We start from the raw sequence: 12,590 nt of genomic DNA on the forward strand, positions 1-12,590 counted from the left end.
TCATGTCGTGAACTTTGGCAGTGACTCAGACTCAGAATCTGCCGTGTGTGTGTGTGTGTGTGTGTGTGTGTGTGTGTGTATTTGTGTGTGTGAGAGAGAGAGAGAGAAAGAAGGAGAGAGGCAGAAAGCATGGGAATTTACATCCCAAAGAGCCAGGAATTACTCAGAAAAGAAAAACAGAAGCAGAAAGGGAAGGGAGCAAGGATGGATGGGGCAGAAAGGCCCAGCTCGGGGTAGACTTTGGGCGGAGGAGCTGACTTGAGGCTTGGACAGAGAGGCTGCAAGGGAGCTAGGAGGTGTGGCTGATGAGGGTAAGAGAGATGTAAGAAGAGGTGTTTAACAAGGGTGGTTGTGGGTTGTTAATGAACCGCTTCACTTCACATCGAGAAATCAGTAAAGACTGTAATTGCTTTCCAATTCTGTTCTTTCATGGGATCACACACAGACCAGATTATGTGGGGCCTCAGATTTTATTTGGGTTACACGAAGTGTCTTGCACGGTGCTTGGCACACAGATACCAAAAAAATGGTAGTTACTAAAAGACATAGACAATTTCAAAGGTAGACTATCTGTATCAAAGCCACCAACCGTTTTACTTCCTGGTCATTTTTCATTTAGGGGATGCCCTTGGCTCTGAGTAGGGGGTCTAGGTGGGGCAGGAGGAGATCCCTGAAAGTAGGGTATTTGTGCCTGAGACCCTGCCAGTGCCAGAGGGGCCGTGTCAGAGAGCAGGTCTGCTGTCATCAACGTCTTGGCTGAAGTTTGAACAGAATGCTGGGAACCTCGAGCGAGGAGGAAGCAATCCAAAGACAGCTAGGGTTAGGCATGGCAGAAACGAACCAGAGATAGAAAGGCGTCTTTGTCACAATGCCCAGAGGAAATGGTTCTCAGTCCTGGGTGCACACTAGAACCACCTGGGGAGGTTTAAACATATTAACACCTGCCTTATCCCAGATCAGTTGAGTTAGAGTTTCGGAGACTAAGCCTAGACATCAATATTTTAAAAAGATCCCCCCAAGTAACCTAATGCTGTGACTGTCTGCTCTGAGGTGTTGCAGACTCAACTCTGTCCCATCTACTAACATCGCAGAGTTCTGACCCAGGTTTTGAGGAATGGGGAGAGACATGCAGGAACAGTAGGGGCTTTAAGGAAGCAAGGGTTTCCTCCTTCAGGTGGACACAGTCCATAACTTGCGAAAGACCTGCCTGGTTAGCAGAAAAACTTCATTCAAGGGAAAGGGCTTGGCGAGACTCAGCTTAGGTGGCAGGACCTCTTGTGTGTCTGGGTCAGATGTTGCTGCTAGATGCGAATCTAGGGCAAAAGCCTTATAGACTGGTGACAGACTAGACGCAGACGAGGGAGCGATTTTCTGGACAGGTGGAATTCTACTATGTAGATGAGAGTACAGGGCCCGGAGGGATAAGGGTAGAGGTGGTGGGGAAGAGGGTGGAGGTGTTAGGATGGGGCTGACAGCAGTGATGGGGGTGGTGATAAAGATGGTGGAATGTGGCAGGGAGTGACGGAGGTGGTGTTAACGTTGATGGGAGTGGGGACAATAATGGGGGTGGTGGTGGTGATGATGGTGGTCCTGGGCGAGAGTAATTTGACTGTCAAGGTATTGGAGGTGGAGTGATGGCAACTGTATTCATTTCCTGTTGTAACACATTACCACAAAATTAGCACCTTAACATAATGTCCACTTTGTACCTCATTCTGTGGGTCAGGGGTCTGGGTGGACCCCACTGTGTCCTCTGCTAAGCATCTCACAGTGCTAAGATCAAGGGACCGACAGGGCTGCATTCCTTTTGGGGCTCTGGGGAAGAATCTATGTCCAAGCTCCTTTGGGTTGTTGACTGAATACAGTTCCTTAAGGCTGTAGGACTGTGGTCCCCTTTCTTGCTGGCTGCTGGCCGGGGCTGCTCTTTGCTCCTAGAGGTGTTAGGCACCCCTTCTCATGCTTTCCATAGCATCCTCTCCAGCAAGCAGATGGAGTTCCTCTCACACTTCAGATCTCTCTGACTTCTCCTCCTGCCACACGTCCCTGACTCCAGCTGCACAAAGTTCTCTGCTTGTAAGCGCACTTGGAACTTGAGTGAGTCCACCTGGGTAGTCCGGGCTGCTCTCCCTGTTGTGAGTTCTGTAACCCTCATTGCATCAGCAGGACCCCTTTTTCCAGGTAACGTGTTCACAGGTTCTAGGGATTAGAGCATGGGCATCACTGGGGGGGGGTGTTCTGTTGTGATAATGGTGGTGATGGTGGTGCAGTGGGTCCCCTCACTTCTGACAAAGACGTCCCTACCCCACTGCTGGATCAGGCTCTCCTTGGCTCAGGGGCTGGACTTGACTGCAGCTGCGGGTGACATAGCACTAGAGATCAGGGCTGGCTGGTGAGGACGGGCTGCAGGTTGTGGGGTAGGGAGACCATGCTGGACGGGATGCGGATGGCAGCCATACTTGTGACCTTCTCCAGTCCTCTTATCCTTCACCTTGACCCTCAAAGGTTGTTTGTTATATACCCGTCTCTCTTTCCCCCAGACTATTCTGGAAGCTTGCAAGGACAGAGATTCCCCTCATTCTCTCCTTGCTCATAGCTTTGAGCTCAGAGCTTGCTCTCAGTGGAGGGAAGAGGATGGGGAAATTATAATTGTCGAGTGCCACTATGTACCAAGGGTTCTTGTACTTATGATCTAACTGAGGTGTGCATCATGATGCCTGCTTTCGAGCTGAAGATATTAAGGCACAGATAGGTTATGTTACTTGCCAAGTGTACACAGATGCGAACTGCAAAGCTAAGTTATAAACCCAGCCAGGATTTTGTTCTGCGGCAATGTACCGGTTTCCATTGTAGATGCACGGCAGAGCCCCGTCACCAGCTGACTGATGGAGAAGAGAGAGGGTGTATCTAGACTGCTCCCCTACCCCATGGCTGCTCCGAGTGCTGGTCTGGGGCTCTGAGATTGTGTGAGAGGTGGGCGGTTGGCCGCAGGATAGCTCTGTTCCCCTGTAACCAAGTCTGTCTTTGCATTTATTTGTTTCAGCCTGTTTCAGACAGGCTTTCTCTAGATTTAATACATGAAACAAACATCGTATTTGGCTGTAGGTCCTGGGAGAGAGATGGAAGGGAGGCTTAATTACTCAGTGTTATTCCCACAGAAGGCTCTGTGTGTGTGAGAGAGACCCTGCCGCTGGCAGCTGTCACTGCTGTGGCTGCCACTCAAGGACCAGTTGCCCCTTGTCACTGGAGGGCATGCCAAGCACCTGATTCCTCTCCCAGGCTCTGGCATCCCTCCCCTATCCACAGGCCCAGCCTGGCTCCCGTGTCCAACATCCCCCTCCTCCCCCGCCATCACCACCTTCAGAGAATGCTCAGACCCCAATGTGTCACAGCTAAAAGTCATGTTAAAAACTGTCTTTCCTTGTGAGTGGCTTACAATTGGTTGAAAATGATTAATATGGTCATACTGTCATAAAATCTGAGCCTAGACTCGAAGGCTTAGCCCCTGACTCCTCGTATGGTGTCCTTTTCCTTAAGTGGGGTGACTTACCTGATAGAGGAGGAGGGAGAGGTGACCATTTGAACCTGGAGAAGCCTGGAGAGGAGAGAAGGCAAAAGAGACTCCACGTGAAGAGCTCATGGCCTTGGGGATGGTCTCAAGAGATACTCCATATATGGAGCCCAAAGCCAAGAGCACGTGTAGGGATTCTGTGCAGTATGGGTGACGAGGTGGGTAGGCAGTGATAAGTTCTCTGGAAGCTACTTCCCCATGACCTACCTCACCCATCATAGAGCCACAGTCCCCAGCAGGCACTCGGGGCAGTGGCCCTCCAGGGCAGACTGACCCAGAGCTGATGACACTTGACGATCCAGGATGTCAAAGCAGTTAAAGCAAAGAGGCTGCCAGAGGGACTGAAGCCATTCATTCATTCATTCAACAATTATTTAATAATCTAGGTCTACCTTGTCCCATGGCCCCAGGACCATTGGACACTAGAATACGGGGCAAAATGCGCTCATAAAAAATAATGACTTTGGTCATGCAAACTGCAATTATGCTGATAACATTAATGCAATAGATTAAATATGACCACAAATTCTTTGCAAATTCCCTCATCAAGAGGTAAGATCTTTCCCCCATCCCTTAGGTCCGGGCTGACTTGGGGACTTGCTTTGACCAAAGCACGTGGCAGGAGGGACATGCTTCTGGAGTTGGGGTCTTAAGAGTCTTCATGGCTTCTGTTTCACCTAAAGTCAGTACCGTGAAGAAGTCTGGAATGAACGGTCACAAAGAGAGAGAGGCCAGCCATCTTAGGTCCCAACAGAGCCCACCCAGGCCCTAGGCAACCCTCAGCTGAATGCAGCGGCTTGAGCAAGACGAGGGCAGCACTGCCCAGCCAGTCCCCAGAATCATGACAAATAATAAACTGCTGTAGTTGTAAGCCACTGTGTTCTGAAGTGGTTTGTAGCACAGCAGTGGATGACTGAAACAGTGAGGTACATTTCAGGTTTTCCTTTCATTCCGATCAACCGAAATGTTAAACTTCCCGCTAAGTGTCTTAGCTCTGTAGATGTAGAAAAGCCCTTCCAGTTTTTTTTTTTTTCCTGTACCTGGGCTCCATCCTTCCATTCATTTAAAAGTAATATGTAGACGCAGTGCAAACATTCCAACACTCAGGAGGATAGAAAACAAGTCAAAATTGTCTTCCACCCCTGCATTCCCCGATCCATTTCCTCAAAGGGAAAAGCTGTTAGCAGTTTCTTCTGGGTCCTTCCAGGAAGGATGGATTATATACACACTTGGCCACGGTGACGCCAGTCTCCTTTTCATCAGCAGCAATAGTGATATCTGCACTGTTTTTTACGTTGGTGCGTTTTGTTTGTTTTTCGGTTTTTGTTTTTTTTCCCTCTGATGATTTATCTCAAACATCACGTGACACCTGTTTCACAGAGACATCTTTACAGGGATGTAAAGATGGCTTCATGAAGGGGAGCTGCATCATTTCTGGGTTTGAATGGACACATAGACACACCCTGATGTCCTTTTGCTTACACAGCCACGGGTATCCCTTACCTATTCTGGATCAAAGGACATGTTCATTTTACATTTTGATGGTTGCATTTATTTCAGGACTCGAATATCAGTTGTCACCATTGATAACCATAGCTGCCTCTGTACGCTTACAAATGTATTGTCCCACGTGAGCCCATAGCAGGTGACTTTGGTCCTCCTTCCATTTTTACAGAAGGAGAAACTGAATCTTAAGAGAGGTTGAACTCATGCCCAAGGTCACACAACTAGTTCTTTGTGTTTTTTTTTTTTTTTGGCCTTTTAAAAAAAATGTAAAAGCATTAACCGTCCTCTTGGGACTAGAGAGGCTGGCAAAATCCAAACTGAAAACATACTAAGAAAATCTCATTCCAGAAGGCGTATAAAGTTATAATTGTCTCATCCGTTTACTCCTCTGTGGTCTTACGTGGAGAGCTGATCTCTCCAAAACTTGAGAGTCTGAAATTATGAAGGTGTAGACTCATGGTAGGCGAGTGGGAGCAGTGGGCCGGGATCGGCAGGGAGAGGATGCTTCATGGAAGAGCCCTGCCCCCAGGCCCTGAGCGGGGGACATGAGCTGTGCAGGTCTGGCCAGATGGCACCCCAGTGGGACCATGCAGTGCTCCTTGGCCTGGATTCCGGCTGGGGCTTGGCTCCTGGGGGAAGCTCTCGAGAGATGGGAGCACCGCTCTGGGAGCCTGGGCCTTGCAGGGCAGCCTAGGCCCTCCCAGGCGGACTGGCCTATGATAAGGGATTATACTGGAGTTTCTGCCCTGACCCTTCAGGAGCAGGGCCTTTCTGTCACCCCAATTCCAGTCCCAGATTTCGGTGGATGAAGAGCAGAGGGATTCTTTCCAGGGAGGTTCAGGGGGAGAGATATGGGGATAAGGGAACTACTAACACTGGGTACCTGCTCTGTGCCCGGCATCTACATGCACAGCCCCTTGAAGCTTCCTATCAAGCATAAGGAGCTGTTATTATCCCATTTCAGAGATAGGGAAGCTGAGGCTCAAAAGCCCAGTGTTTAGAATTGGGCCCCAAGGTCTGGGCCAGACTGGCTTCTAGAGGGCTGTGTTGTCCGTTCAGGCTGCTGTCACAGGTACCAGAAACCGGGTGACTCAAACGGCACATATTCACAGGTCTGGAGCCTGAGGAGTGCAAGATCGGGGGATGGCAGATTCAGTGGCTGGTGAGGGTCTGCCTCCTGGCTTGTGGTGGCCACTTTCTCCCTGTGTCCTCACCTGATGGAGAGAGACATCATCTCTCCCTGTCTCTTCTTAGAAGGGCACTAACCCCATCTTGAGGGCTCTACCCTCAAGACCCAGTGACCTCCCAGAGGCCCCGCCTCCACACCATTACCCTGAGGGTGAGGATTTCAACATACACATTTAGGGGGACACAAACATTCATTCCGAAGCAGGTGTTCTGGGACTCTGTGCCCGAAACTGTTAACCCCTGCCTGCCTGGGACCATATTTGGTACTTAGTTGCCGAGCAGGTCTGAGCCTGCACCTGGATGCCATGGGACTGAGACTGGAAACCAGCCAACACCCGAGAAAGGCAGACCATCTTCAGGGCATCCTTCTTGGCTATATCCTACTGCCTTGCGTCCTGCTCAGGGAGGCTAGGTAGCATATCCAGGGTCTCTAGTTTCGGGTGGTAGAGGCCAAAATTGAATCCAAAGCCTGAAAGCTTTCTGCCAGATAAGCCCGGCAGAGTGGTGTGTGGTGACGCTCAGGCTCTGGCTGGATCACCTGAGTTCACAGCTGGGGCTTCGCCGTGTGGCAGCTACAGTGACCTTGGCCCAATTAACTTCCCTGTTTCTTGGGAAGATGATAAGGATAGTACCAACCTCACTGGATTATTGAGAGCATTACGTAGGTTAATTTACACAAAGAGCTGAGAACAGTGCCTGGCACAAGGTGGGTACCTGATAAGGAATAACTCTTGTGACTCTGTCAAGTGGGCCACGGGGGGAAGCAAGACCAGCTCTGAGAGGGGAGGATGTCTTCAGGATTTGGTTCTCCTTTCTGGGTGGAGGCTGTTCCCCGTCTCATTGCTAGAGATCCTGGCATTCTCTCTTCTCTGAACCTGCCTAGGGTCCCTCCGGCAAGAATGCGTTCAGCTCCTTTTATACATCAGGGCCAGACACTGAGGGTGACAAGGGCCAAGAGAACACTAAGCCCTCTCACTCGGAGGATTTCTGATCTGTGGGAGTGAGCTGCAGGCTCAGGTGCTCCCTGCCTGGACAGTACATGGAGTGGCGGAGGCGATGGAGTGGTGGGGCGAGAGGTGGGCGGCATCTTTCTGCTCCAGTGGCTCTGGTTTGGGGTAGAGCAATGAGCACAGGGTTGCAGCCAGAGGCTTCCTCAGATCCTGACTCGATCCCTTTCTCCGTGTGACCTTGGCAAATGACTTGCCCTCTGGGAGCCCCTGTTTCCTCTTCTTTCATAAAGATGTCCATCCATGCATGCGGTGAAACCAGCCCAGAACTGGCCCAGGTCTTTGGTGGCTTCTCCTCCTGGCCTCCCAGACCTGGGACCACCCTCTTCTTGAGCTTTTCATCCATTCATAACCCCCATTTCATACATCTGTGTCCCTGGTGCGGGGAGGCATGGGGAACATGGTGATGATGAAAACAGACACAGCTTCTCCCCTCAGGATCATCCTGACCTTGAACTCTAAGTCCAGGTGTGGTGTTAGGAGCTTAGGGCCACATGCGGGGCCTGGAGCTGCCCCAGGAAGGGCAGCTGGGGCCTGGTGCAGTCCCTGAAGGGCGTGGGCCTGGGAGGCAGTACATTCTGGCTCCACAGCCCGTGCTCTGGGTGGAGCCCTCAGTACAACTCTCTCTGCACCCCACCCACCCCCAGAGACAGCATCTCCCCCAGCTCCTTGTTGAATAGAGACCCTTCTGATAACCTTTCCTGGTTGCCCCCAGGATTCTACTGCCGTTTGGCCCAATCTGCCCCTCCTCCTAATCTCCCAAGCATGTCTGATTCCATCAAAGCCAGTTTTCTCCCTCTCCATCAGGACCCCTCCCCAGGGGGTTTGAGCTGGGCCCCGTGATCAGCTGTCTCAGGGAGGCCACCTCCCCCAACTGCTTCCTGAAGCAGGAGGTCTGCCTCCTCTGATCTGCAGAGCCAGGTGGGGAAAGGCAGGGGGAGGGATGATTGCCCTGGGAAAATGGGGCTTTTTAGTTGTCATGGCGACGGTTGCTAGGTGTCACTGGGAACCTGCCCTAGAGGTTGACTTTCCTGGGGAGTTGGGTAGCGGGTGGGAGAGGAAGGCAGGGCTCTGAGCAGGACCTAAACTCTTTCTCTGGACTGAGTTAAGTCTGTCTCCATTCATTCATTCACATTCATTCATTCACTCATTCAATAAACATCTGTTTATTACTGTCTCTGTGCAGGGACTATGTAAATCTCTGGGAATTGATAAATAAATGAATCTCCGTCCACAAGGAGCTCAAACAGTGGGGGAGAAAAAAATCAAATAGAGGGTAATATTGAACTGTAAGGGCTGCACTGAAAATGGACACAGGGCACTGAGACACCAGGGCAGGGGCACCTGACCCTCCTGAAGGCTGAGCTGGCTCATCAGGCAACACTCCATAATGGGTGGGGGGGGGTGCGCGACACTGGTGCCGAATATTTAAAGAGGCATAACCAGGGGGAAGGCTGCCCTGCTTCTGGAAACACCCAGCTAATGCTGGAGGTGTGCAACAGCAGAGGATTTGGGGGTAAAAGTTGCCTGGAATATCCATGGTCCTGGGCACGTATGAGAGAGGGGCAAGAGAGAAGGCTGAGATGGTAACGGAGGTTGGATTACTAAGTGTCTAAGCCGGGGGGCTGCGTCCTTTGGGAGAGAGGAGAAGCTGCGGTGGGAATGGAAGGGAGGGAGTGGCAGGTGACAGTCAGAGGCCTAGGATACAGCTCTGAATGTGAACCACGTGGATATGGATGGGGGTGGTGGCCTGCCGAGTTTTGCTGGTAAAGTGTCCTGGCTTCTGTGACCACTTAAATGCAACGAGTTGAAGGAAATGGGAGGGAAAATGAGGACTGGCTTCCAGATTCTGAGCTCAGGGCCAGACAGGGATAAGGCGAGAGAGAAGAGGATGAGGTGGTGGGCCAGCAGAGCAGAGGTGGTAAGTTCAGTCTGGACTCCTCCAGATGCCTGCAGGATGCAGGGCGGAAGATGCCAGCAGACAGCTCTCGACCTGAGATGGCCGATGAGAGGCCCAGGTGTGCAAGACGGCTGAGGCCAGGACCTTGGGCCACAGAGCTTGTCAAGGGGAAACTGAAGAAGGCTGAGAAGGGAACATTCAGAGAAGAGGAGTGGGCTGGAGTGAGTGGCATCACAGGAACCTGGCAGGAGTGAGCTCTGGGGTCAGATGCTATGGAAAAGGCTGGTAATCTGAGGACTAAAAGGAATGCATTCCAGAGAGCCCTGGGCGACTCTGCTGCAGAGGTGTTGGTGGAGGTAGAGGCCTGAGGCAGGGGGCTGAGGGGTGCCGGGAGTGGGGGCGTGGAGGGGGGCTGTGTTAACTTCTCACTCAAGGAGCTGGCCGCCAAGGGATGGAGAGCCCAGCTAGAGAGGAGGGCCGGGCATAAGGGTTTCAAATACGTGGGAAACTCCAGTACGTTTGTGGATGACAGAGGAGAACTCACTGGAAGGGAGGTTGAAAACATGGGGCTGTGGACCAGGACCGAGAAGTGACAGGGTTGCCAGCGACCCGGATATGATGCTGTGGACGCACAGGCCAGGCAGAAAGGGTCGTTCATGTCTTTGGGAGGGAAGCCAAAGTATAGACCATAGGAGGAGAGAAGGGAGGGAGTAAGTATGAGTAGACGATGGGTATGGAAACAGAAGGGGCTACACAGAATGTGTGTGTGTGTGTGTGTGTGTGTGTGTGTCTGTGTGTCTGGAGGCATCATGACATCTCTGGGACTAGATCATAGTGGATTTTTGGTGCCTGGAATGTTTCGTTGGTGAAATGTTCAGTTTTTATAATCACTTTAGCAACATGGGTTATGTGGGGTAGTGTGTGTGTGGGTGTGCGTTTGAGTGTATGTGTGCATTTATGCGTGGGTCCGTGGGTGTGTGTCTGTATGCCTCTGCGTGTCTGTGCATGTCAATGTGTGTGTGTCTGTGTGTTGTGTGTGCTGTGGCTGTGTGTGTGTTGTGTTTCTGTGCATACTTGTTTAGGTATGTGTTTGTGCACGGGTCTGTGCGTGTGTTTCTCTGTGTCTGTAAGTCTGTGTGTCTCTGTGTGTTTGTATGTGTTGGGGTGAGATCACAGAGCATGTGTCAGAGTTAGAGAGACCCTGAGACTTCATCTAGGCTAACATCACCCCAGTTGTTCAAAGGCAGGGGCTAGCCTCAGAGATGTGGAGAAGCACCTTTGAGGTCACAGAGTGCAAAAGGCAGCATCAGCTGGACCCTGGTCTCCAGATATATTTTGCATGTCCTAAGCTCGCAGGATAGGGGCCCACAGCTGATGTCGTGGGAAAGGGAGGCCACCAGAGGTCTTGCGGCCTCCTGGAACCACAGGGGTGGGTGCTATTCTCTCCCAGAACTCACTTGAGTTATAGATAAAATTGTCCCCCAGTCTGAGCCTAGAGGCCCAGCCCAGGCAGGCTGTCACCACCTGGGGACTCATTCTCATTTGGCCTGGGCCTTAGGAAACACCCATCCTGAACAGAATGACCCGTTGACCAGGGCCCCAGAGCCCAGCCCCCTGCCCCCTAGCCCCGCAGCTGACGGCTGACTCCCTCCTGCCCACCTGCCCAGGGAAGGAATCGGGTACTTGGAGCCTTCTCGAAACACTAGCGCTCCAAGCTCACAGGAGACAGACCCTCTCCACGCAGCCGGTCAGAGGGGGTTCATGCTGCTGCTACGGCTGGAATTTCATTTCCGCCTTGATGTTTCATTCTGCCATCTAATTTGGTGACAAATCAAGGTGATTTATAGGGAGCAAGCCTGCATTTAGTGTGACATTCTCATCCAAAGTGCTCGCCCGTGATGTCGCCTCCCATTTCTGCCTTGACCTCACTCAGTGGCTGTCTGTGGGTTCAGAAATACGGCTTGAGCGGGGCAGAGAGGGGGGGTCTGAAAGCCCGAGCCCGCCCTGGCCCCAGGATTCAAGTCATTCCCCACTGCCGTGGGCAGGAGCGGCTCTCAATCCTCAAGGCTGCTTCTGAACATCTAGCGGGAGTGCCCCGTGCTGTGATATTAGTCAGCATGGACTTGGGATAAATGGTACTTACTTCCCTCAGAGCAGTGTCAGCCAATAGAAGTTAAGCCTCAGGTGTAATTTAAAATTTTCTAATCGCCACATTTAAAAGAGTGGAAAGGAGGTGGAGAACTAGTTTTAATAATGTCTTTTATTTAGTCATTGTATCCAAAATATAATCATTTCCACGTGTAATAAATAAAAAAATTAATGGGATACTTGAGATAGTGAACATTCTTGTTCGTATCGAAGCCTTAGAAATTGACATGCGTTTTACATTTACAGCCACATTGCAGGTGCTCGACAGCCTCCTGCGGCTGGTGGCTCCCATTTTGGACGGCGCACAGCCTTGGAGAGTCTCTCTGATGCCACCGGCCACAGGGAATGAGGTTGTTCTAGAGAATTCAGAGCTGGGGGCTCTGGCTCTCAGTTTTCCCATCTGTGAAGTAGGGGTGATGCTCCCTGTTCTTTTGACTTCCTGGGGCTGTTCTCAGGGTCTCTCAAAGTCAGGTGCCCGGAGCTCTCCCATGTTTAGGGCTCCTCTTCTGAGAAATGAGAAAACAAGGTCACAGAATGGTAGACTGTGTGAAACAGTTGCGTTTAGAAAGTGACTGTTACAAACACCCTAAAATAGTAATGTGTTTACATAACCTCACTTGGAAAGCCGAAGTCTAACTCTGAGGCTACATCTGAATATGAGGCCCCAGGTAAGTATCCTCCCCCGGCGTCCCCTGTCCGCTGCCCACCACCACAGGGTCTCTCTCTCTCTGCAAGACAAGCACGTATGTTCTTTGCAGACTGTGGAGTGCACATGCTTGGGGTGGGTGGGAGAGCCGGGGTCTTCATATTTGGTAAGAAAGAACCAAGGGAGCTGGAGGCTTGCTTGTGAGTTGATACTGAGGCCGGATCTGCCCCGTGCTCCACCTAGGGCACTCTGAGGTTTCTGGAACTCTCGAAGCAGGGAGGAATGGAAAGAGGGGCCGCCCAGATGGGGACTAAGTGCACGTGTCAAGGGAGGGAGGTCCTCTCCTGGTCCTAATGGAGGCTTCTAGGTAGTTCTGGCCCCTCAGGCCCATTTTCCCATGCTTTGGAGGAATTGTCAAGGCAGCTGGGGTCTCAGCCTCCCTCTCTAAGCCTCAGCTGTGGATAAGCCTGTCTCTCTTTCTCTCTCTCTCTCTCACACATGCATGTGCGCACACACACATGCACACACACACACACACACACACACACACACACACACACGGGGTCAGCTGGTTGACCTTTTCTCCCCACCTGATCATGGCGTGGTTTACAGGGAGTTCCTGCTCGC

The 12,590-nt window shown here is 51.6% G+C and overlaps 1 protein-coding gene across 1 annotated transcript in view; it reads left to right on the forward strand.

Moving 5' to 3' along the window:
- Positions 1-12,590, forward strand: part of LOC140686146 (acid-sensing ion channel 2-like) — a 127,996-nt gene that overhangs the window by 105,096 nt on the left and 10,310 nt on the right. The window lies entirely within an intron of this gene.

The sequence above is a fragment of the Vicugna pacos genome, chromosome 16 (genome assembly GCF_048564905.1).
Source record: "Vicugna pacos chromosome 16, VicPac4, whole genome shotgun sequence".
Classification (NCBI taxonomy): domain Eukaryota; kingdom Metazoa; phylum Chordata; class Mammalia; order Artiodactyla; family Camelidae; genus Vicugna; species Vicugna pacos.